We start from the raw sequence: 25,356 nt of genomic DNA, 5'->3' as shown, positions 1-25,356 counted from the left end.
TTTGATTAAACCCTAGGAAATTTCTATCTTGCAGGTCAAAACTAGTTGGATATTGGCAACCCCACTTGATCCAAGCTCAGAGTAATTACTCTGGGACATTGGGTAAAAGCAGGGCTGTCCTGAGCAAACTGGAATGTGTGGTCACTCATGGCTCATGACCACACCGACTGCTTCTCCCCGTTACTTACAATACAAAGCACCCTCCTCCCATCCCTAGTCCCTCTGTCATTAGGCTGAGGTATAAAGATTAAGTTAATGGCAGGCGGAGAAAATCAGCTTTGTTGGCAAATTGTCTCTGATATTTATTTTGAACATTAAAACGAATCATTCCAACTAAAGAGGGCTGTAGTGCGCGGCCCATTAAAATGCATGCATTATGTATAACTCTCCCGGCTTCACCTCCAAGTATTATCAGCCTAAAAAGCAAACATGGTTTTTAAAGCCCCTTGTTTATGACATCCCGTGACAGCTGATTAATGGCCACAGTTTCCAGATCTGAAAGCTTAGTAACCCAAGCTAGAAAATTCAATCTTATTCTAATATGGGTGGGGGTGCAGGGGTGGGCAGGGGGAGTGCAGCAAAATAGGAACACAGCAGAGCTCTTCGAAGGGAGCCAAGCCTCGGGTTGTAATGATCAGAGCAGTATCCGTCAGGGTCTCTTGTTGGGCACTGCATTAGTCTCCTAGGGCTGCTGCGGCAAATGACCACAAACTGGATGGCTTAAAACAGCAGAAATGCGTTCTCCCACAGCTCTGGAATCCGGAAGTCTGGAACCACAGTGTCAGCAAGGCCACACTTCCTCCCTCCAACTGCTCCAAAGGGAGACTCCCCTGCCTTCTCCAGCTTCAACTGGCTCCTGGCGTTCATTCCTTGGCTTGTGGCTGCATTACTCCCATCTCCGCCTGTCTTCACATCACCTTCCTCCCTGTGTTTCTGGGTCTTTTCTGTCTCTTATGAGGACATGTGTCATTCGGTTTAGGGCCCAGTGCTACCCTCTCTGAGCTGACATTTCAGTGGAGACACCCCTATTCTGTCAGTGCCTGCTCTAAGTGATCTTCAGCAGAGCAGCAAAGCACTCTCTCTGAGTCTCAATTTTCTCACCATTCCAACTGGAATCAAAATCTGGTCCACTGGCCAGGAAGTCCCAGGGCCGAGTAGGGAATGGGAAACAATCTTTGGAAGGGTGAGGCCCCATTGTGTCCCTGGCTTTTTTCCTCCTGTGCCCCCCTGCTGCTCATCCACTATGCCCACCCCCTCCTCTGCCCAGGACCTGTGGTTCCCCCTGGCCTGCACAGGAGCACCAGCCTGGGCTGTAAACACACATGAGCTCAATCGCAGCTCTGTGAGTAAGCTCAGAAAATCACCTGACCTAGCAAAGCCTGAGTTCCTTCATCTGTAAAACGGAAACAATAATGTCTACGAACCTTGTTGAGAGGATAGAAAGGGACATGCTTCCATGAGACCCTGCACTCCCCAGGTACTGGAGTGCTGCTCATTCCCCTGGAATGTCCCCATTCTTCCCTGCTGCCTGCCCAACTTCGCCCATTCCCTGCACGGCTCCCTAAGAACCACCTTTTGCCCTTCCCTGAGCCCCTCACATGCCCACCCTCTGCCCACACTGCTCAACCCTGTCAGCCAGTCAATGCTCCTCCTGGCCACACATTTGGGGCAATGACCAGACAAGTTGTCAGCATCCTGCCCAGTGCCTGACACTGCTGGGCACACATGTAGGGGCCCAGCAAAGACTTCCACTTACTGTTTGTTCACTGTGCATCTGCTCCTGCCAAGCCCTGTGTCAGATTCTGGGGACACAGCAATGATATGGTCCCCATGCTGGAGGCATCCATAGCCTGGGAAGACGTAGACACGGCAGCCTGTGCACCTGTGTGCAGAGGGGTGAGCAGAAGGGGGGTGGCAGATGGAGAGATCGGGGGCCTTCCTAGAGAAGCTGGGACTTAGAGGAGCCACCCTCTTGGCCGAGTGGAAACATTTGCTTGGTAAGAGTGTTCCTGGAAAGGGTCATGGCAATTAGCATTCCCACTGGCATCTACGTCAGCCTCAAGTCCTCAATCCTGATTTATGATGGCTTCTTTAACTGGCAATGGCTGGCTTTTGGTTGTTGTGTTCCCAGTTCTTGGTCATATAATTAAAGATCTGTGAACCAGTGCATAAATGGGGTAGGATCAGAGGGTCTGTTTCAGGGACCCCTTGATGTGGGAAGGAGGGCGGCTGGCTCAATCATGCCCTCCTTACTAAGTCTGTTATGAAAGTCTAGAACTTTACTGCGTCTAAATTTTCCAAAACACTCAAAGGACAGAACATATGTCGTGAAAACTCTTTCTTATCCAACATCAAAACATTTAATCACCCCAATAGACATCATTTTCTCTGTTCATTAAAGAGGAAACTGAGGCCCAGAGAGAAATGCTGGACCCAAGGCCTCTCTATGAATCAGTGCTGGGCCCAGACTAGAACCAGAGCTCCCGCCTCCCAGGCCAGAATTCCACCTACAACCTCTGGGTCGTCCAAGGGATTGCCTTTCCTGTGAGCCTTAAACAACCTCCCCTCCCACCCCAGCAGATGGAGGAGGGCATCTCTTCCACCTCTGAAGGCCAGGGGGGAAGGCAAGGTAGCTGCAAGGAACAAAAACTGGGCTCCCAGTGAGGTTCAAGAATTGACAGAGGGTTGATACCATGCTGTGTCTGTAGAAGCAGTCATTTAATTTAGTAACTGTGAATTTGGGGCTGCAGCAGATGCTACCACCGTGCCCAGGCCCCCTGGGCTAAGATCTTGGCAGCTCCCACACCCCCTGCCCCGAATGCCCTTTGTGAAAAGAACCACAGTTGCCTGCTTGTTTGCTCTTATCTAATATCAAGCAGCGGTCGTAACATCTCACAGCATCTGTCTTGGGAGGATGAGGAGCTTTTGTACCAACACCTGCTGGTTCTGTAGGCCCCAGGGTGTGCATCACTAGGACATTACATGGTACTGGCCAAACCAAGTGTCCCTTCACCTGTAAGGCGCTGCACGCAGTCTGCCCACCAGTGGGAGGATGTCAGCACCTAGGCCCTCAGACAGCACAAACTCCAAACTCCAGGCTGGCTCAAGGCTCTACCAGTCTCTATCCTCAGGCTGGCTTCCAGCAATCCTGGGTGTTCTGTGCCCATTGTCTAAGATCTATTCCCGCCCCCTCTCAATATATATCCAAGCCCTCTGCCAAATTCCAACCTAGAGTCCTCCTCCACCAGGAAGCTCTCCATGATTGTTCCAGTCCCCACCAAAGCCAGCTCTGTCCTATAAATGGCTAAAATGTTCCTATCTCTCCCATTCACTTCACTCTCTTAAGGTTCCTATTCTACTTTCATTAGTTACTTGTTCATGGAGGCTCACTATGTGCTTACCTAAACTATGAGCTCCTATGGAGCAGGGGCTCTATTTTACCACTCTCTGAGTTCCCAATGGATAGCAGATTGCTCATCACAAAGCAGTCCTCAAAGTATATTTATGTTTGCCTCTAATTGGGCAGTCAGGCCTTGTTGATTCAAGGGGGGAAGGTTGTCTGAATTTCACAGCTGAATTCTAGGATGTTATTCCTTTAGGGCATGACGTGTGATAACACACATGAACACAGCCACACATCAGACCTCCGTCTAGAATTCCCTTCCGTCTCCTCTGCCTGAAGAACTCCTGATCTGTCCTCAGTGCCCGGCCTGAACGTGACCCTCTCTGGAAGGCCTCCTCTGAATCCTCTAGGCAGATTCACCACACCCTTCTCCTGACTTTCAGACACACCTGGGTTGAACTGCTTCCCCCCAGAATGTTGAAGTCCTAGCCCCCAGTAACTGTGAATATGACCTTATGTGGAAATAGCGCTTTTGCAGAGGATCAAATTAAGATGAAGTCATGGGGGCAGGCCCTAATCCATGCCTTATAAAAAGGGGAAGTTTGGACACAGAGACAGACGTGAAGACCCAAGCCAAGGCATGCCTGAGGCTACCAGGACCTAGAGGACAGCCGGTAAGAGGGCAAGTGAGTGGCAAACGGTGAGGTTTTGAGATGGGAGGGTGATACCGTGATTTTTGTATCTTTGAATATTTGGCCCACCTTCATCAAGTGATGATAATCTAAAAGGTAATTCTTCTAGAATTATTGTTTTCCTGATGTTGGTCTTGAATTAGTTAAAGCAGTGTTCCTACTCTAACCATTACAAAACTTAGCTTGGTTCATTCATGCACTCATTAAGAGGTAGGGATCAGATTCTTTCTCACAGCCCTCAGAAGTGGCCAGTCATGCTGACAGCTCACAGTTCTGGAGTCTGAGCTCAATTTTGGACTTCCAGCCTCCAGACTATGAGATGATAAATTGCTTTCATTTAAGCACCCAGTTTGTGGCACTTAGTTATGGCAGCTCTAGCAAACTTATCCTACAAATTCTGACTCTGCCTCTTACTAGCTGGCTGACCTTAAGGCAAGCTACTTAAATCTCTGAATCTCAGTCTCTTCCTCTTTAAAATGGGACCACAAATCTACCACAAGCCCCTCTCATTTTCCCATCTTCATGCATCCAACCTACATTCCCAGCATCCCTTGCTGGTGGGTGTGGGCAGGTATCTGAGGCCTGGTCAGGGGGTGGGGGTAGAAGTGACATGCCCCAACTGACCTCTTCGCACAGTCCTCCACACTCCTCTCACGTCCGCATCTGCCAGCGAGAATGGCGAAGCCCTGGGAGGTGGCAGGGCTACAGGAGCACCTGACTGGCTGCAAGGGGGCCACACCTGGGGAACACTGCATTCTACCCTCACTGGAAACGCTGAGGTTGCTCACAAACGCAGTTACCACACCCTCACCCATAGAAATACCAGTCACAGGGTATTCTCATGAGGATTAGAATACTACGGTAGGCAGTTAAGAGTAAGTTTTTTATATCACTTCCATTCTTTCTAATTGCCCTATGATCTAACACAGAGCCTGGAATAAAGAAGCAAAAAATTTTCAGTGAATTGTCGTCAGTTGAAGAGCACTGGAATCACAAGTCCTTGGCTCTAGCTCCGCCGCAACCTTTGGCAAAAGGCTTAACCCTCTGGGCCTCAGCGTCCAGGCTTATAAAATGAAAGAGTCAAACAAGATTTAAAATTGCCTATATGCTACAGTTTACTAGTCAAAGAAAGCTTGTTTCCCTTCTCAACACAAGCCCTAGGTAGCCTCTTCCAGTTACTCTGAGTCAGTCTCTAGATGATACATGTTAGCCATCTGACCACTTGTGTCGTGATTCTGGCACTGACCCACTTCACTATCTATTCTGAGAATGAGAATCTCAGTCCCCAAATTCAAACTTACAGGAAGAATCACATTTAGCCTTTTCTACAAATCACTTTAATTCTGAATTCTGGAGGCTTGATCCTGCTGGCTTAGAGATGTAACCCAGCCATCCATGGCAAAGAGCTATTCCTCCCATGCAAAAAGTATGCAAAGGTCCCTGAGTCTTATATAAGGCATAGGTTTGGGGAACACCTCCAGGCCATGCCGCAGACACAACCACTGTTCCCAGTCACAGACCCTTCAGGTGTCCCACACTCTGCCTCTGTCCATCACTAGGGTTGGAACCTTCAGGGAGGCTGAAAGACACACTGCCATTCCTCCTGGGGCCTCTGCAGATACAGGCAGGGTCCTAGTGCTTGAACAACTGGCAGCCACTCTCTGCTCTGGTCTGGAAACATGGTGGGGGCACAAAGGGGAGGCAGCTTCTTTTCTCTCTTCTCCTGTTTCTCTCAGGGGTCTCCCATCCTCCAACTCCCAGTACCATTGCTTCAAGTCAGCTTCAGAGAGAAAAGCCAAGGATAGAATTATCTTCCAGACAACTCTTTCCTCCTGGCCACAGCTAGCCCTGAGGCCAGAAAGCCAGGCGCTACCACCTGATCTAGGGAGACTGAAAAATACACAGCCTCAGAGTTCCGGTTGTGGCTCAGCGGAAACGAACCCAACTAGTATTCGTGAGGACATGGGTTCAATCCCTGGCCTAACTCAAGGGGTTAAGGATCTGGCATTACCATGAGCTATGGTGTAGGTCAAAGACGAGGCTCAGATCCTGCGTTGCTGTGGCTATGGTGTAGGCTGGTTGCTATAGCTCTGATTCAACCCCTAGCCTGGGAACTTCCACATGCCGAGGATGCAACTTTAAAAAGACAAAACACACACACACACACACACACACACACACACAAACTTACAGCCTCAACCTGAGAAATCTCCTTCTAGTAAAGGCATGAAGTGTTTTCAGTGCGAGTATGCTGTGAAAGCACAGACAGCTAAGTTCCCTCTGTGGAAGCTTCACCTTGCAGACTGGGTCTACTTTCCCATAGACAGCTGGGACAGAGTCCACATGAACTCAACTTCCCCAAAATGCCAGTGAGAGGCCAAATCAAACACAGTTTGCGGCAATGTCTTGTGCTATGAGCCCTGATGTCACATCATACCAGAAGTCCCACTCAGGTGAGAGGTGTGTCACAAGTCATTTTATAATAAATGCCAACATTTTTAATGATTTACCCTCTTTTACAAATGTCACTCACACTCCCATTCTGATATGAAAGGACTAGTGGCAGTTTACAGCCAGCTACTCCTGGGAAATTCCATAGGACACACTGAGAGAGACCCAGGGGTCTCAAAGTCAAGGTGTCTCCAGGGTCCAGGCAGATTCCAAATGTGCTGAGACCAAACAGCATGCATCTCTTAAAGGGCAAAATCACAGCTCAGCTCCAAGCCACAAAATATCTGCTGGAGGGACCTCCCATTTTTATAGAGGAGGCAAAAACACTGCATTTTTTATTTTTTTAATTTTATGGTTTTATTTTTTCCATTATAGTTGATTTACAGTCTTCTGTCAATTTCTACTGTACAGCAAAGTGACCCAATGAAATATATATATATATATTCTTCTTCTCACATTATCTTCCATCATGTTCCATCATAAGTGACTGGACATAGTTCCCAGTACTACACAGCAGGATCTCATTGCTTATCCATTCCAAAGGCAATAGTTTGCATCTATCAGCCCCAGACTCCCAGTCCATCCCACTCCCACCTCTCTCCCTTGGCAACCAAAAGTCTCTTCTCCAAGTCCATGAGTTTCTTTTCTGTGGAAAGGTTCATTTGTGCCATATATTAGATTCCAGATATAAGTGATATCATATGGTATTTGTCTTTCTCTTTCTGACTTACTTCACTTAGTATGAGAGTCTCTAGTTCTATCCATGTTGCTGCAAATGGCATTATTTTGTTCTTTTTTATGGCTGAGTACTATTCCATTGTGTATATATATACCACATTTTCTTTTTATTTTATTTTATTTTATTTTATTTTCCCACTGTACAGCAAGGGGATCAAGTTATCCTTACATGTATACATTACATTTACTTTTTTTTTTCCCCACCCTTTGTTCTGTTGCAACATGAGTATCTAGAAAAAGTTCTCAATGCTACTCAGCAGGATCTCCTTGTAAATCTATTCTAAGTTGTGTCTGATAAGCCCAAGCTCCCGATCCCTCCCACTCCCTCCCCCTCCCATCAGGCAGCCACAAGTCTTTTCTCCAAGTCCATGATTTTCTTTTCTGAGGAGATGTTCATTTGTGCTGGATATTAGATTCCAGTTATAAGTGATATCATATGGTATTTGTCTTTGTCTTTCTGGCTCATTTCACTCAGTATGAGAGTCTCTAGTTCCATCCATGTTGCTGCAAATGGCATTATATCATTCTTTTTTATGGCTGAGTAGTATTCCATTGTGTATATATACCACATCTTCCGAATCCAATCATCTGTTGATGGACATTTTGGTTGTTTCCATGTCCTGGCTATTGTGAATAGTGCTGCAAAGAACATGCGAGTGCATGTGTCTCTTTTAAGTAGAGTTTTGTCCGGATATATGCCCAAGAGTGGGATTGTGGGGTCATATGGAAGTTCTATGTGTAAATTTCTAATATACCACATTTTCTTAATCCATTCATCTGTTGATGAACATTTAGGTTATTTCCATGTTTTGGCTACTGTAAATAGTGCTGCAATGAACACACAGTGCATATATTTTTTTCAAGGAAAGTTTTGTTCAGATACATGCCCAAGAGTGGGACTGCTGGGTCATAAGGGTAGTTCTATATTTAGTTTTCTGAGGTACCTCCACACTGTTTTCCATAGTGGTTGTACCAATTTACATTCCCACCAAACGGTATAGGACAGTTCCCTTTTCTCCACACCCTTTCCAGTATTTGTCATTTGTTGACTTGTTAATGATGGCCATTCTGACAGGTGTGAGGTGTTACCTCATTGTAGCTTTGATTTGCATTTCTCTAATAACTAGTGATGTTGAGCATTCTTCATGTGCTTGTTGGCCATCTGTATATGTTCTTTGGAGAAATGTTTATTCAGGTCTTTTGCCCATTTTTCAATTGGGTTGTTGGTTTTGTTGCTGTTGAGAACACTGCATGTTTAATATACAATTTTCTGACTTTTAAATTGTTGGTGGCTACTTCAGAGATTTTTTTTTTTTTTTTCATTTTTGGCTGCCCCACAGCATATGGAGTTCCTGGGCCAGGGATCAGATCTGAGCTGCAGTAGCAACCTAAGCTGCAGATGCAGTAATGCCAGATCCTTCACCCACTGTGCCAAGCCTGTGGATCGAACCTGGTCCCAGCACTCCCAAGATACTGCCAATCTCATTGCACCACAGCAGGAACTCCACTTTAGAGATTATTAAACATTGTAAACCAAACAAAATCCAGCTGAGGTTGGGTTTGACCCACAAGTTGTTCTGACAGTCTCGGCCAGGACCTGGGGAAGTGCCTGGTGCAGGTGAACCTCCTGGCCCTGGCACAGGGGTTGGGCTGATAGTTTGGGTGCTATCTGTGTGAATGGCTATGTGCTGGATATTGGGAGGCTTTGATGAGAAGAGGTGTGAGTAGAGGGAAGGGTTCTTTAAGATGCTACATCAATGTCACCTCCTCCTTGAAGCCTCCCTACAACCCCCTCACCTAATATCACCCCCATACCTCACCCTCAGGCAACCTCCCTCCCCCAGTATTCTATGTTCATATTAATTGGTGTGTCTAAGAATTGCACCGAGATGGAGGGGCTGGTATACCGTATCATCTTTAACAAGGGGTTGGTGAGCACACTGAGGACAGCATGAATGAATGGCAATGAATGAATGAACGAATGAATGAATGACTTCTACGTGGAGCATCTACTAAAGGCAAGAGCCCTGCATGCCGCTATACACAACTGATCCTGGTGGTAGGCACTGCCATGCACAGGTTTGGGGAAACAGTGCACTGCCCCAAAGTCAGGCAGGATTTGCCCAGGACCCTGTGCCTGATGTGGTAAGGCAGGTGGGATCAGGCCTGGTGGCACTAGATTCACTTCCCACTCCACTGGGAAGAATGACCTCCCTGGAGGTTAGGATGAAGAAGGTTCTCTCCTAACTTTGTTCTAGCCCACTTGACAAGCACTCATCAAGTCCACACACCACATAAGCAGAGAGCAGGAGGGAGCATGACAAAGGCCCATGCAGCTGCCTCTCCTGGTTGTCCAGGGGCTGCATCACAGGAACAGAACACAGCCCACCGTCAGACCAAGCAGAGGGCTAGTGCTCCCTCAGCTCTGCCCAGCCCCATTGGCTACTGCTTTGGTGTCACCCCTGGGCAAGTGTCATATAAGCTCTGTGCCTCAGCTTTCTCATCTGCAGATGGGGGAACATTTAGAAAACTTAGAGCTGATATGAAAGACAAAATCATATGATGTATGTACAGTACTTGGCCCAGGCCTGGCATACAGCAGGTGCTCAATAAAATGTACTATTTTATTGAGCACTAGGAGACTATGAGACTAGGAGTCTCATTGTTTTAACTCTTCACATATTTTACCACTTGATCCAGAAAGGCTGTCAAGCATCACTATCTCATTTTAGAAATGCATTAACTGAGGCCAGTAGAGAGGGCCTGCCCAGATGGCCCAACAAGCTATGGGCGTCCCAGCACCTCCCCTCGATCCTTCTGACCCAATGTTTATAATCTCCCAGGGCCAACAGTCCACTCTCTTCCCCTTCTTTTTTTTTTTTTTTCTTTTTAGGGCCTCACTTGCGGCATATAGAGGTTCCCAGGCTAGAGGTCGAATTGGAGCTACAGCTGCCGACCTATATATACCACAGCCACAGCAACACCAGATCCAAGCCATGTCTGCAACCTACACCACAGATCATGGCAGTGCTGGATCCTTAACCCACTGAGCAAGGCCAGGGATTGAACCTGTGTCCTCATGGATACTAGTCTGGTTCGTTAGCCACTGAGCCACGATGGGAACTCCTCCTCCCCTTCTTGACACTTCATGGCACTTCATCTCATGTAGACGCTGCACGTTTCCTAGGGGGTTAGTCAGTAGTGCCCCTGGCCCCCAATTCCGCATCTGCTACCACATTCACACCTTCACAGAGACTATAGCAGGATGCAGTAGCACCCCCAAGATTCACTGATAGGCCTGAAGACTTCTGATTCTACCCTCAGGGCACTAGTTCTTGATTTCCCGATTCAGTAAGCCTGGAGTGGAGCTAAGGAATTTGCATTTTAACAAGTCCCCTGGTGATGCTAATGCTGCTAGTCCAGGTTAGAGCTAGTAGGATAGACAGACCTAAAAACTGTTTAGTAATCAGACAAAGAGGCAAACTCCAGTGGGATGACAATGAAGGAAACAAACAAGTGTCTGAGACAGAGAGTAGCAGGAAGGGCTAGACTGCGAGGGCCACAAAAGTAGGATGAACCAGGCCAAGAGGGGGCAAAGCATTTCAGGCAGAGGGAATAGCATCTGCTAAGCCTGAGGTGGGAAGAGCTTGGGACTTCAGAGGACTGAGAGAAGATCAGTGACCGGAATATGGCAAGCGAAGAGCAGAGCAAGGCAGCCACAATGGAAGGCAGCTGGGCACACGGCTGCCTAGCCGGACGACTATTCCCAGCCTCCCCGGCACATGACTAAGTTCTGTAACATTGCTGAAAGTGACACATGCCACTGCCAGCCTGACACATTAAGCCCGTTCTGGGTTCTTTCCCAAGACAGATGAGGACAATGCCCTACAAGATGGGAGAGAAAGCAGATGGAGGGTGCCTGAAAGACGATGCAGCAGAGCTGTCGTCAACCTGGAGGACCGCCCTGGACATTATTCTTTCAGTTACTGAATCTCAAAGCCTCTCTGTGGACAGCAGCTGGGATTACATCTCCCCTGGCCCTAGAGTCCTGGCTATCAAAGACAGGGAAGTAACAGGAATCCTGGGATCCAGTTCTGTCCTGCATCTGACTGACAGAAGCCTCTCTGAGCTGGGTTTGCAAAATGGGTTCCACAGTCTCTTAGAAGAGGACTTCAAAGGGCAGGGTGTCACAATCCCCAGGAGGCTTGTTAAAACAGAGATCACAGAGCCCCCCTCCAGTTTCTGACTCAGCACATCTGGGGTACCACCTAAGGCTCTCCTTTTCCCTTTTTTTTTTTTTTTTAGGCTCTCCTTTTCTAAGGAATTGCCAGGCAATGCTGATGCTGCTGGTCTGCAATGGTTTGAGAACCACTATCTTAGGACATTCCAGCCATGAGGTGGTTTAACTCAGTATAAACACCATATGTTTAGGACCTTCCTTGGAAGGGTCAGAAAAATTCAGCCAGAGCTGAGATGCAGAAGGCTTAGCTGAGGAATGGGTATGTCCCTTCAATACCCTGCTGGAGAAAGAGCACCATTCAGAGAGTCAGAAGCCCTGAAGTCCAGTCCTAGTTCTGGACACACACTCAAAGTGCCGAGCCTCAGTGTCTTCATCTGCAAAATGGACATGCACATCAACCACTCAGTATTCCTCCCAGGGATGTCATGAGGGTCAAACAGAAGAACGAGGAGTGCCAAGAGCTCTGCCACTCTTGATGCTGTCCATCCAGCAGCTCCAACATCCACCTTGGACCACATCAGGGAAGAGTGGGCTAAGGAGGGAGAAGCAACAAGCCAGAAGGAGCCTGAACCCCTGACACATGGACTGTCATTGCAGCCCTGCTGCCCTCCAACAGACCCCTTTCAATGGCAGGAGAATAAGCTTTTATCTTGGAGTGTGTGTGTCATCCATCTGAGTTGTATAAGCCCAGCTCTAGGTGTGGTCCCAGTCCCCAACCCCCTCATTTCATCATAGAAGAGTTTGCCTTCACCTTCCACCTAGCAAATGTTTCAGATCACTGAGACTTTGAGAGCTCTCTCAACAACTGGTATTGGACATGGCAGAAAACCCAGGGGGCCAATATGCTGAGCAAACTCACATCCACATAGAAACTTCCGATACCCTGGTAGAGCTTCACTCAGAAGCTGCCAAGAGCTGACGAACAATGATGTGAGACCACAAGGCTGAGCCTGGGGCAACGTCACTGCTCCCATTTCATCCAACACAGGGATTCTCAGTCTCAGCACTGCTGACATTTGGGGCCAGATGACTCCTTGCTGTGGGGCTGTCCTGTGCATTATAGGAGGTTAGCAGGACCCCTGGCCTGTACTTGCTGGATGCCTGTAGCAACCCCCCACTTCAATCAAATATGTCTCCAGACATTGCCAGACATCCCCTGGGAGCAAAACTGCCCTAGGCTAAGACCTGCTGCTCTGGAGAAGCAGCTCTCCCACAGCTGCACAGTGAAATCTCCGGGGAGTGCTAACAAATACACACTAATGCCCGGATCTCCCCCATGACGCTGACTCAACTGGTCCAGGGTGCAGCCTGGGCACAGGGATTTGTAGAAGCTCCCCAGGAGATGAGATTCTAAGAGGCAGCCAGGGGAGAGAACCACAATCTGACTCTTACTGGGATGCCAGGTGTTATGGTGATGGGAAAGTAGGCAGAACTGGGGGGCTGTGGTGTGCTGCACTGGAGAAGAAGGTTGATTCAGCCAGCCTAGTGATAACAACACAGCTGCTCAAAGGTGCCCCTCAGAGCCAGGACAGGCATAGGCTCTAATTGGCCCCCAGGCTGTCAGCCTACACAGAACATAAAATGTGCTAAGATTCTCTACAACCACTGGGCTCTGTTAACCCAGGTCCCAGATGAACCAGAGTTAACCTAACAGGTCAGAGGTTCTGGTTAAAGTAACCGACTTGGCCCTGCTAAGCCCATGTCTTCACCTTTGAAACAAGAGCTTTATTTAGATGACATCTCAGGCTTTTTCGGGGTTCTCTCTCTGAAGCTCTCTGTAAAATGACAAGTCGCTAAAAATGAGCCCAATGTGGTCCATTCTTCAGCAGCCAGAAGCCCTCCCTGTTTGGTCTCTGCAAGGCCTCATCTAAGTGAGACTGGTACGGAAGACAGTGATCCTGCCCAGAGCTGACCAGGAGCCAGCATTAGGCCACCATCTGCCCAGTTCGTGGACTAGAAGTCCCAGAGTTCTCAGGCACCTGGAGGGCTAATTGTGGGCTGGAGGCAAACAGAGAAAGGGCTGGAGTCAATGGGTTGTGCCCTGGCCCTCTTCTCATGGAATCACAGCATCTCAGAGCCCGACAGATGACCCAGTCCAGGCTGTAAATGCAGGAGCACCAGATGCAAGGCGAGCCACTTGCATCCATACCACCTGGGAGCTTACAAAGAGATTCTGATGCTATGGGCCTGGAATGGTGCCTGGGAATCTGATTTTTCAAACCCTCAGGTAGTTCTGATGCAAGACACTGATGCACCCTTCCCAAAGAGGAAATTTCCTGGCCTCAACACACCCAGGGTGTCAGCAGCACCTCCCGGCCTGCTCAGACCTCTGTACTGTGCAGCATCTCATCTTATTTTCCTTGCACATAAAAACCTTCTCCATTAATAAAGAGTATATATAGCCTTTACTTGACACAGAGAGGGTAAGCGACTTGCCCTAGGTTGCCGAGCAAAGTGAATGCAGAATCAAGACCAGAAGCGGGTCCTCCTGAATCCCAGGTCAACACCATCACAGTTCAACCAGCAGGGCTGCTCTGTGCCTGGGCCCTAGCCACCCAGCTGGCTCTACAGCGCAGGAGGCTGTTTATGTGAGCTGACAGCTCTGATCCGCCAAAGGCGCCTGCTTCCAGCTCAGCCTCTAATAATAGCTCTTCCTCAGAATTCCTCCCGTCTTGGTGGGAGCGGAATATTTAGACATATCAAAGATTCTTTCCCCTTCTTTCATCGAGCCAACAGTGATATGAAAGGAGTACAATGAAAAGACGGGTCTCTATGACAAGCTTCAGAGAGCAGCCAATTCCCTGACATCTCTCAAGACTCCAATTGACTCCACGCTCCTCTGACTGGAGTCAGTGTGGTTACATAATAATAACACCTTCCAGGCTATTGTGGGGCTTTCTCCAAAGTGCTTTCACAGGCATTAGCTTATTGAGCCCACAAAGCATGCAGGAGGTGGGCAGGGCAGGGATCCTTCTCTCTGGTTTACAAATGAGAAAATTGCTGTGCAGAGAGGTTAAGTGACTTGCCTAAGGTCACACAGCAAGTTAGTCGCTAATCACAGAGACCTGACAGGCGGGGAGTCTGGACAGCACTGAATTCTACACAGCCTTCCCTGGAAGATGCAGGAGGGCCTTGGTTGGTGGGTGTGCCCCGCCTGTCCCCACCCCCACACCTCCTCTCTCCCTCACATTCCAGCCCTACTCTGCACTCAGGTTACACAACATTCTCTTCGACACTTCCAAACCTGCCATTCTTTTAACTCTTCTGTGTCTTTGCACATTTTGTTCCCTCCACCGAACACAACGTTCCCTGCTTCCTCTCACCCATCCTATGACTAGCTCTCCCTCAGGTTTCTGCGCCTAGCTCCAGCACCACCGCCTCCTCCAGGGAGCCTGCCCTGATCCCCCCCTGGCTAAGCCAGGCACCTCCTTGCAGTGCACACCTGTGTTCTGTCCTATGAGATCATGCTGTATTATCATCAGCAACCACAGGACCTCTCTCACCAAACTGTGAGCCCCCCTGTGTTACCTCACTTGGCTGACATTACCAAGTGCCCCAGATTGGGTGGCTTCAACCATAGAAACTTATTTTCGCACAATTCTGAAGGCTGGAAGTCCAAGATCAAGGTGCAGACGGGGCTGGATCCTGATAAGAGCTCTCTTCCTGGCTTATGGCTGCCACTTTCTCACAGCGCCTCCTCTCTGTGCTTTTGGGGAAGGAGCCATCTCCAGTGTCTCTTCCTCCTATAAGGACAATCAGTCCCCTTGGATTAGGGTCCCCCCCTTATAACCTCATTTAATCTTAACTACCATCATGAACGTTCACCATTTCATTCTTGTCAACTCTTATGACTCCGTGGTAAAGGACAGAAAGGCATAGACAAGGAGGTAACAGATCAGAAATGATAACATGTACACATAAAGCCCAGTTCTTCCTACTGAAGTCATAAAAAAATTCCATCCCTCATTCCCATTATTTGAAAATGACATCATTATGTGACTGAGTCTTGAGTTTTCTAGGTTTATCACCTCTACATCACCCAAATGCCCACAAGTTATCTACCCCAGCCATCCTCTGGCCCACATTCCCCTCCCCAATAGGTGCACAGGACTTGGACCAGATAGAAGCACCACCACTCTGGAGCCCTTTCTTCTTCGTTGCTGAGGAACGACCCCCTTTGGCTCTTGAAGGTTAAAGCAGGGCCAGGCTTCAGAGATGATCTGTTCCATCATTCAGGGAAAAACTGGGACAAAGATCAGTATAGATGCCTCCTCCTCCAGGAAGTGATCCTGATTCCCTCTTCAGTGCCCCTAGGATAGCAGCATGCCCTCCTCATATGTAGCACATTATCCCACCCTGGTTACATTTTTCCAGTCACCTTCCCCACCACTGGAGTCCCATGAAGGCAGAGTCTGTGTCTCATTCATCTCTACTTCTCCCGCACTCAGCCCACTTGGGAGGCCTTCCTGCTGAGGCCCCAGGAAGTTCCTGCTACCAGGGGGCTGCCTCTTGGCAAGGGCGTGGGTGGGACTGGCCCCTGGAGAAGTCACATGGGCCACCTCCATGTCCAGCCTTCCAAACCCAGGCCGTACCCAGGGCCTCATCACTTACCAGCTACTGAATTTTAACAAACACTCCAAGAGATAATGGTTAATTTCACAGAGCGGTGAGTGGAGGCTGTTAAAATGTTAATATTATTTAAATTGTTTTACATTTTCGACAGTTTGAGCCGCAAATATAAATGTTTTCCGTGCTTTCCACGGAGCTGAGCTCACAAAAATGATTGATGAGGCGCCGAATATGAAATTTCCCTCTTTAAGAATCTCAACATGAAGGCGATAAGAAAAACACTACCCACCATATGCAGCGCCCCTGTGGCTCCAGAGGCCAGACTCCTCAGTAGAGGGCCCAAGCCAGGTCACTTATTCCTCTGATCCCTAGGGGGCTCATCGCCTCAGCTCCCTGGGCCAAATGTCCTCATCTAGAGACAGGGACAATAATATCACCCTAGTGCCTTTCCAAAGATGCCATTATAGGCTTGCATTCACGGGCACTGGGTATTTCTTCTGCACTGTCACCAGAGCTCACTGCAATGACCAAGGGGGTGCTTTTTATTCCCATTTCACACAGCACTTGCAAGTCACACATCCAGAATTGGAGGCACCTTCCTGACTTTAAGCCAGTGCTCTTATTAATTAAAATTAAAAGGGCCTGCTTACATGATAACTAGTACATGGTGGTCTGCTCCCCTCCCCGTGTCCCACCTTCCTTACCTCCACACCCAAACACCCCACACTTTCTCTGGGTTATGACCCTTCACTCCCTGGGACTCCACTTTACCATGTCATAAAACCTCCGGCTGCCAGTTCTAACTCTGGCTAAATGCAAATGAGGGATGAGCTAAGGAAGAGAGAGTCCAGCCTCAGCAGGCAGCCTGCGGGCCGTATGGGAATCTGCCAGGCTTTGTGTTCCACTCTCTTTTATGTTCCCGGGCAGTCCAGGCCTCAACTCCCTCCTGCCTGCAGAGCCCAGGCCTGCCAGCCTCACCTCCAGATCTCAGGGAAAGTTCCAACCTGGCTCTGGCCTCATGCCCAAGGGAGATACCTGAGTTCCCTGCTCCATCCAAAGGGAACCCTGTTTTATCCTCTTCTGGGCCTAGCACGGGGCCAGAGGCTGCCCATACGTTGTGTCCAGGGCCCCTCTCCACACGTTCCCAGCAAAGGAGTTACTACTATTCCAGTGTTACACATGAACAAACTGAGGCATGGAGAGAACCCCACGGACAAAGAGCATTAAGCAGTGGGGTCTGGTTTTAAATCCCAGTGTTCAAATACCAGAACACCACACTGCTTCCCCGTGACAGCATGCCTCCTAGGTCTGAGCCTCTGACCCCTGCAGTGCCTTCAGGCCCCATCTCAGCCTTATCAGCATCATTCATGCATCACACCAGTTGTTCATCCATGCAGTGCCTGCTCCAGAGCAGGCCCCATGCTAAAGCCTGGGGGAATGCTGGAAGAGGGCATACTCACTACCCCACCCCCCCCGCATCTGACAGTCAATACAGGGTGACAAACTGGAGACAGAGTGGTTTGTGCCATGAAGGGACTCACATGAAAGGGCCCCTTAAGCCCAGCCTAGCCTATCAGGGAAGGTTCCCTGGAAGAAATCCCATCTAAGATGGGGTCTGAATGATAAGAAGGAATGAGACAGTGAGGTATGAGACAGTGCACCTGCCCAAAGCAAAGCAGGAGCAGAGACCCCAGCATGAGTCCAAGGCCTGGGCAAGGGCAAGGGGCAGGAGGGGCTAAAGAGCTGAGCAGCCCTGCAAGTCAGGTCAAGTAAGGCCTGTGGGCTCTACCCTGAGGTGGGGTTGCGGGTTTTAAGCAGAGGAGTGAGTGAGCACACATAGGTTCCAAAGTAGTCCCCCTGGCTATGGTGGGGAGAAGAAACAGAACCTGGGAAGATGAGGCCAGGGACAAGCGGAAGCTGGAGCAGTCCCCCTGTGAGCAACTGTGACATGGCAAAGGGGACTGGACTGTGGATTTAAGAACAGTTAGTGGGGACAGCTGAGAGACTGGGGACTGACTGAACTAGGGGCCGAGGAGGAGGGAGGTGCCAGAAAGATTCCATTTCTAGCCAGAGTAACTGGATGGAAAGAGGCACGGGGTCCTGCCACCCCTGGATGTGGTCCTGTGGTTTATCTCACAGTGGGGTCCTCAGACCTGCTGTGACCAGTTCTCCACTGGTCACTGACCACTAAATGCACTCTGACCCTCAGGCCCACCCTCCACCTCCCCACTGAGCACCTGTCCTCCCCGCCCATCCCCAAGTAGAGAGGAGGTGGGGGTGGGGGTGGTGGGGAAGGTCCTGGATGCGCTCAGCGTGGTGCCAGCACTCACAGGGACTAAATCTTCCAGTGTGAGGTTCTGTGTCTATCAAATGGCAGTACTGTACCTGTTGGGGGTGGGGGGCAGTTCAGGAAGATAAAATACCTAAGGCACTTCGGTCCGCCTGGCACACTGAGCATGCAATAAATGGTGCTCGTGTTATTATCACAACTCAGCCAACCCTGAAGCTCCTCCTTGGGCCCCTGTACCAGAGAAAGGGCGGCCAAAGGCATGTAGTTCTGGCCATGCTCCCTCTCCCATACTCCACTTCCCACACACCAGCAGCTCAGGCCGAGGCCCTCTCTGGGAGCAGGTGGGGAAGGCAGGCGGAGGGAGGTGCCTTGATGGATGAGTTTCGGCAGCTCTGTGATGCGTCAAATGTTTAATGGAAGCGCAGGGTGTGGGTCTGGGGGCCTCCTTGCCCGCCTCACTGATGTTCCCTGACATTCTGGGAGCAGGGAAGGCACTTTGATGCTTTGCTAAGGAGGTAGGGAATACCAAATAAAGCCGAGACCTCCTTTCCTCAGCTCCGATAAGGATACGTTCCTTCAGGAAAGGAAAAGGGAGCTGGGCCAAGCACAGAAAGGAGCTTCAGCACCAGATGCTTGGGCTCCCCTCTTCCAGGATATGTGAGCTCAGCTTCAGTGTCTCTAAAATAGGAATGATAATGATAATAATCCCTACTTTATAGGGATGTGGTAGGGACAAACATGGAAATATGTACAAGAGCTAAAACAGCACCTGGCACATAGGAGATGCTCAATCAGAACTAGCTTTAATAACGAGGGAAAGAAACAGATCTGAGATGCCCCTCGGTTGCCTCCTGCCCTACTGCTGACTTGCTGTGTGACCCTGTATAAGTTCCCTGCCCTCTCTGGGCCTGGGTTTCCTCACCCTGGACTGGAGGTGTTGGTCTCCATGGTGCCCCCAGGGCCCCTCCATGGCCTTAAGGCTCCTCTCAGCACACAGTCAGGGCCATGCCTGATCAAGACTGACAGGGACTCACACACTTGGGCTCAGTGTGGCTCACGCAGGAAGCCTTCTCAATTCTTGTCCCTCTAAAGCAAATTCATCCTTTGATGAGCAATGATGCCCAGATGGTGGAAAGCAACAAAGAAAGGAGGACCAGCTTCCACCACCTCCCACCCTTCTCCTTTCCCCAGCAAGTCCCCTCTCCACAGGCTGGCTTCCTGACCCTCCCTTTCTCTCACTACACCCTTGTTCCTCTGCTCCCCAAGCCCTTACCACTCTTCAGGCCCAGTTCAGTATACACCTCATCCAAGCAGCCTTCCAGCTCAAAGCGACACTCCCCTTCCTGGCTCCTTACAAAACAGATGAAGTGGGGCAGGATTGGGTGAAACAGAGTGAGGCAAGGTGGGCCAGAGCTGTTGACCAGAAGTGACATACCAGAACCAGAGCAGTGGGTTGTGTCTGACAAGCGGTACGTGGAGACGGGGCACTCCATTTACAATATAATAATAGCAGTCCTGTGTGGGGCAGAGTCCCTTGCCAGGTACTAGCTCAGCCAGCCCTCACAACCCACTTGGATGTGCCAATGGGTAGATGAGGAAAACTGAGGCTCTGGGGGAATAAATCGCACAGGGATTAAAACGTTAGTAAGTGACAGAACCAGGATTCCCACTGAGGCCATTGAGTCCAGGACCTTACCACTGACCACAGTCACAGGCTCTCCAGCCTCCCTCTCAAGAATCCATGAGGAGCCAAGTCTGGAAGCTCAGAAACACAGCTGGTCCTGGAGGCAAAACTGTGAGTTCAAGCAGAGGCCTTGGGCAAATCAGTCCCACCCTCCTTGATGGGCCAGATTTTTATGAGGGAAATTTTTCCCACTGGGTCTTAACAACCACTCCGCCTCTGACAAATCCTGCTGGAGAGATGAATTTAGCAGACAATTGAAAAGCTCTTTCCAAAAGAGTGACAAACCAGGCTTTGGTCTACCAGGAGGGTCCCTTGGGAACAGTGGTCTTGAGCACATACACCCTTCTCCCCCTACCCACAACTAAGCTGAGCACCGTCCCGGCTCTTAGGTGGTTTTCAGAGAACCCACAGACTCTCCCACCTGCTCCGTGTAGGTCTCTGGTGTGGGAGTGCGGGTTCACCTCTTGAGCCGCTAACAGCCTGGATTTCTAATAGCCAACTTCAATTCTCTTTTTCCCTCTCTGGCACCTCTCTTTCCTCCAGTAAATAGCCCTAAGCTGGCTGTCCTGATAAACTGGGGGCTTGGGGACTTTCTTCAAGTGCCTTGTAAATGGAAGCGTCTCAGGCCGACAGCTCTCGGTGTTCAATGAGATTATATTTCTTATTTAAATAGCCGATTGGAGGATTGGTTTCAAAGTAAGACTCGGTATGCCCGTGGCCTCCACCGGGCTCCTGGGGAGAAGCAATATTGTGTGGCATTGTGCAGCGGCAGGAGCCTCTCCTTCCAGCTCCTGCTCCCATTCAGATGCTCCATGATGGGGGGGGGGGTTGCCGGGTGTGGGGGATAAAAGCCACCTCCCCTCCTGGTTTGGGGAGCCGGAGATTATGTCTTTCATTCGAGAGCTCCTTCTCCGGGGCTCCCCACGACGCTCAGTACCAGTTGTCTCCCCTCTCAAAGCGACTGGGAGATAAAAGGCAACGTGTTTGCTTCATCCCACCTCCGGGGAGAGCTCAAATCAGCCTTTTGTCGGCAGAGGATAAGCACCACCATTTCAGGAAGGGTTGTTTAGCTGCTCTGCTGGAAGGTTTCATGCAGGCTCTCCCCCACCTCCCTGTGCTGTGGTTTCCCTGCCCCGTATGGAGCCCCAGGCACGGCCCTGGGTAGGCTGGTGCACATTTTCTGATTGGGTGCCCACACCCAGCCCTGAGACGGGTAGCATCACCAGGGAGAGCAGGTGACCCCCGGCCGGCAGGGAAGGGCAAGGTCTGCACTAGACCGAAATCTGCCTGAACTGTGCTGTGAAGACCCTGTGAGGGCCCAAGCTCTTTGCTTAGAGCAAATTTGCAGTTAATTGCGTGTCAAAATAACATATTAGAAACAGCAGCGTCTGGACCGTGTGCAATTCCTCTCCTTTCAAGCCTTTGTCTGCTCGGGGCCAGAGGGGCTTGTCAGGGCATCTCTGAGACAGGCTGGTGGCCCCGGTCAAAAGCAGCCCCAAAATCTCACTGACTGTCCCAGAGTACCGGACAAGATAAAAGGCCAGTGGTGGCCTTGAAGAATGCCCAGCTCTGTCCGTGGGGGCGGGCGGGGCCAAGATCTTCTTTACCGGCAGCCGCGGTGCAGAGGCAGGCGGTTTGGTATTCCAGGCACATCCGGTGCCTCGTGCATCCAGGGACCGCAATCAGGTAGCTGATGGGGATGCAAGTCACATCGCCTGGACCAATGCCGCAGTGAACTGATTCATGCTGCTTATACTTTGAGGCAGGGAGAAGGGACAGCGGGGCCCAGAGAGGAACCAGTCTGGCTTTATTATACAGCTGCTGTTTTCAAGTTAGAATATTCCAACCTCTCCTGCTCCCTCTCTTTCTGCTGAGCTGGTGCTGGCTGCCTACCTGCAAAGATAGTGCTCATTTTGGCCCCTGGCTCTGGCTGAACAATGGCATTATGCGATACATAAAGAGTACCCAGGCAACGCAGACAGGCACGGCTTAACTCGCTCAGTGCCCAGTGGCTTTTGAACGCCCCTGCATTCAGCCTTTATCCCAAGCAGCCTGGGGCCTCCCTACCCTTTATTCCCCAGCCCTCCCCATCACAAGCTTCCCCCAGTTCCTACACAGATCTGCAATGGAGCTGATGGCCATGAAATGAGGGGCACAAAGGAAAGGGGAGAGACAAGCCCTCTCTAACTGGGAAAGAGTCCTGGCTCTGGGCAAGGAAACCTGGGTCTCAATTTTGCTATCAACTCACTGGGTGGCCTTGGCAAGTCAATTCCCAGCTCCGAGTTCCAGGTCTGTGTCTGCAAATAAGAGAGATGGCAACCAAGTTCCAGAAGGGCTTTTTCTGACTCTGTCATTCTATGATTTGGATTCACATGGTTCAATGGCTTGGTTCTGGCTTCATTTACTGAGAGCAAAGGCTCCTCTGTTGTATCAATATTCTCCTGGACTATGACCTTAAGACCAGGCCAGGGTCAGGGCAGTCAATGACTGGAGCAAGCCAGATGATACCCATGGCTCATGGGTGCCACCTTCCCTGTCTAGAGCAAGAGCTACTGCTTGGCTTTAGCTTGTAGTTGCCTTAGGGAGGAAAAAAAAAGTCATATATGGTCTTCTAATTTTTTTTAAAGAAATGAGAAATGTAAACTTATATGAAAAGTCTCACAATTGTTACATGTTAGTCCAATTTCTTGCAAACACTGGCAGGTCAAAGTCCCTATCAGTGACTTCTCTGCTTGACAAGTGTTCAGATTACAAAGCGCTGCTGGGATTGCCAGGGCTACTGGGTATATGAGCTCCACTGAACCCTGGAGTTATCCAAGGCAGTATTCCTGAGATGGGATGAATTACACTAGGAAAGGATACACCATTATGCTTTGTTTTAGGAAAAAGGAAGAGAGGAAAGGAACCAAACTGTGCCCAATACCTTCAGATCTCCCAGCCAACTCCAGACTGGTCTGCCTCCCAGAAGTGAGGGAAATCCTCCTATGGCACCCGTTGGATCTCACCACCCACCCCCAGGAGTGCCAAACAATGCACCTAGATCCCAGCACCCCCACCACTGTGTGGCCAAGGAAATGATTCCATCACCTGAGTTCTTTCCTGCCCAACCAGATGCTGAATCCCTACACTTCAGGGCCTCAGTCTCAAAATCCTGCCTTCCTGCTGCAAGCCCCGCCTCCAGCAGGGGGGACCTCCAAGTAATGTCACATGAGGCTCTCAGCACCTGGAAGGGACTGCAGAAGAGTTTCAAGCAGACCTCTGCCCAGGGGAATCCCAAACTGCTTGTGATGTCCCATTAACTCAGCTTATGAAAATATATCCTGAGGAAGCGATGCCACATCTTAATAACATACCTGGTGGCCTCTGAAGCCACAAGTTCATATTATTTCAACAAGAATTGAACAACTAATATTTGCTGGCAGTGAAGAAAAATATTAGGTACAAGGAGCTCCTTGAGGGCTGGGAGAAAAGACAGACTCAAACACAGGTTCAGTTAGATAACAACCTGGGAGCAGGCACTGAGGCTGAAGGCAACCATCTTCTCTGTTGATAGAGGGATCACTGTATTTCAACACCAGACTTGCTGTCAGAATCATCTTCCCCAGACACAGCATTAATATGAGGCATGAGGCCGACTCCCTACTCACCACTGAAATATAAAATCAAAAAGCCTCTATAGGAGTTCCTGTCATGGCTCAGTGGTTAACAAATCCAACTAGGAACCATGAAGTAGAGGGTTCAATCTCTGGCCTCACTCAGTGGGTTAAGGATCCAGCATTGCCATGAGCTGTGGTATAGGTCACAGACACGGCTCGGATCTGGCATTGCTGTGGCTGTGGTGTGGGCCAGTGGCTACAGTTCCGATTGGACCCCTAGCCTGGGAACCTCCATATGCCGTGGGTGCAGCCCTAGAAAAGACAAAAAAAAGAAAAAAAAAAGCCTCTATAGGGAGTTTCTGTTGTGGCTCAATGGTAAGGAACCCAACTAGTATCCATGAGGATGCAGGTTCAATCCCTAGCCCCACTCAGTGGGTTAAGGATTCAATGCTGCCATGGCTGGGGCATAGATCAGCAGCTGTAGCCCTGATTCTACCCCTAGCCTGGAACTTCCATATGCCACAGGTTCGGCCCTAAAAAGCAAAAAAAAAAAAAAAAGGAAAGAAGAAGCCTCTATAATAGGATAAGGATCTGACTGCCACAGGAGGTGAGAGGAGAAGGGAAGTAGAGGAAAGGTGCCCCTCCCCACCAAAAAAAAAAAAAAAGGCACCAGTGGGAGCGAAGATGGGGCCTATACAGCATGTGCGGGGATGTGGGGAGGGCTTGGATAGTCCACTGGGTGAGTGGTCTCCAACTCAAGGGTGGTTCAGGCTGGCTGGAGCCACAGGATCATGGAAGGAGAAAGTTCCAAAAAAGGTAAGAGATGCCAATCAGGGCCCAATCATGATGGACCTTAGGCAAACAGAAAGGTTTGGATTTTATTCTGTAAGCAATAGGGAGCCACTGAATGTTCATTGAGGGAGAGATTCCATCAGAACTGGGTTTCAGGAGTCTCCACTAACTACCAGAGAGCTGACCACTAGGAGACTGGCCAGGAGATGAAAACAACAGGCCCGAGAAGAGGATGACAGCCTGAACCAGGGAAGTGTTGATGGGATGGAAAAGAGGAGGCAGACATCAAATATGGCACAGAGAAAGAATCCAAACAGGTGCATAGTGGCTGGACATTGGGAATAATGATCAAAGATGCCTGGAGTGTCTGGGAGTATGATGGTGCCACCGTTGGGAGGAGGAAGAAGAACAGATTTGAGAGAGAAGAGGGTGGTTTCACACCTATGCTCTGGATGGATGATTAATCAAAGACTAATGAGCACCTTGGGGCTTGGCTGGGAAGGCTGGAAGGCCCTGCAAGAGGGGTTCTAGAGCTGGGGGACAAGAAGGCAGCAGGATTCCCAAGGAGGAACCGTGGGGGAGCCATCAGCCCACCAACACTCACCAGGCTTCTGTCCACTGGGCCTGAAGCCAGGATGTGAGTGCCAATCTCTGGGGGCCTGCAAGGTCCTGAACACCTGATGGGGGCTGTCAGTATCTTCCTGGTTAAAAGCCCTAACTGGAGGCTTAGCACAGCCCCTCCCCACGTGGTAATTGGCATCTTTCACGGAGGGCTTAAGGAGGGAAAACTGTCTCAAGTGATGGCACTTCACACTCGGCACTTGACATTTCTGAGGCACTCCACAGGCATTAGCTAATTAATCCTTGAGTCTGTTTAGCCCCCAAAAGAACTCCCAGAGGCTCCACTTATACCCCACGGGCGGGGACTTTCACACCATGAGAAGCTCAGGAACCCAGCACT

The 25,356-nt window shown here is 49.8% G+C and overlaps 1 long non-coding RNA gene across 1 annotated transcript; it reads left to right on the top strand.

Moving 5' to 3' along the window:
* The first annotated feature begins 3,969 nt into the window (after positions 1-3,969).
* Positions 3,970-13,877, top strand: LOC125116157 (uncharacterized). Its single transcript, XR_007132266.1, has 2 exons — positions 3,970-4,017; positions 11,530-13,877. It is a non-coding gene; the product is annotated as an uncharacterized LOC125116157 (long non-coding RNA).
* Positions 13,878-25,356: the final 11,479 nt, after the last annotated feature.

The sequence above is a fragment of the Phacochoerus africanus genome, chromosome 15, assembly GCF_016906955.1.
Source record: "Phacochoerus africanus isolate WHEZ1 chromosome 15, ROS_Pafr_v1, whole genome shotgun sequence".
NCBI lineage: Eukaryota > Metazoa > Chordata > Mammalia > Artiodactyla > Suidae > Phacochoerus > Phacochoerus africanus.
This window is presented reverse-complemented; position numbering and strand designations above follow the sequence as displayed.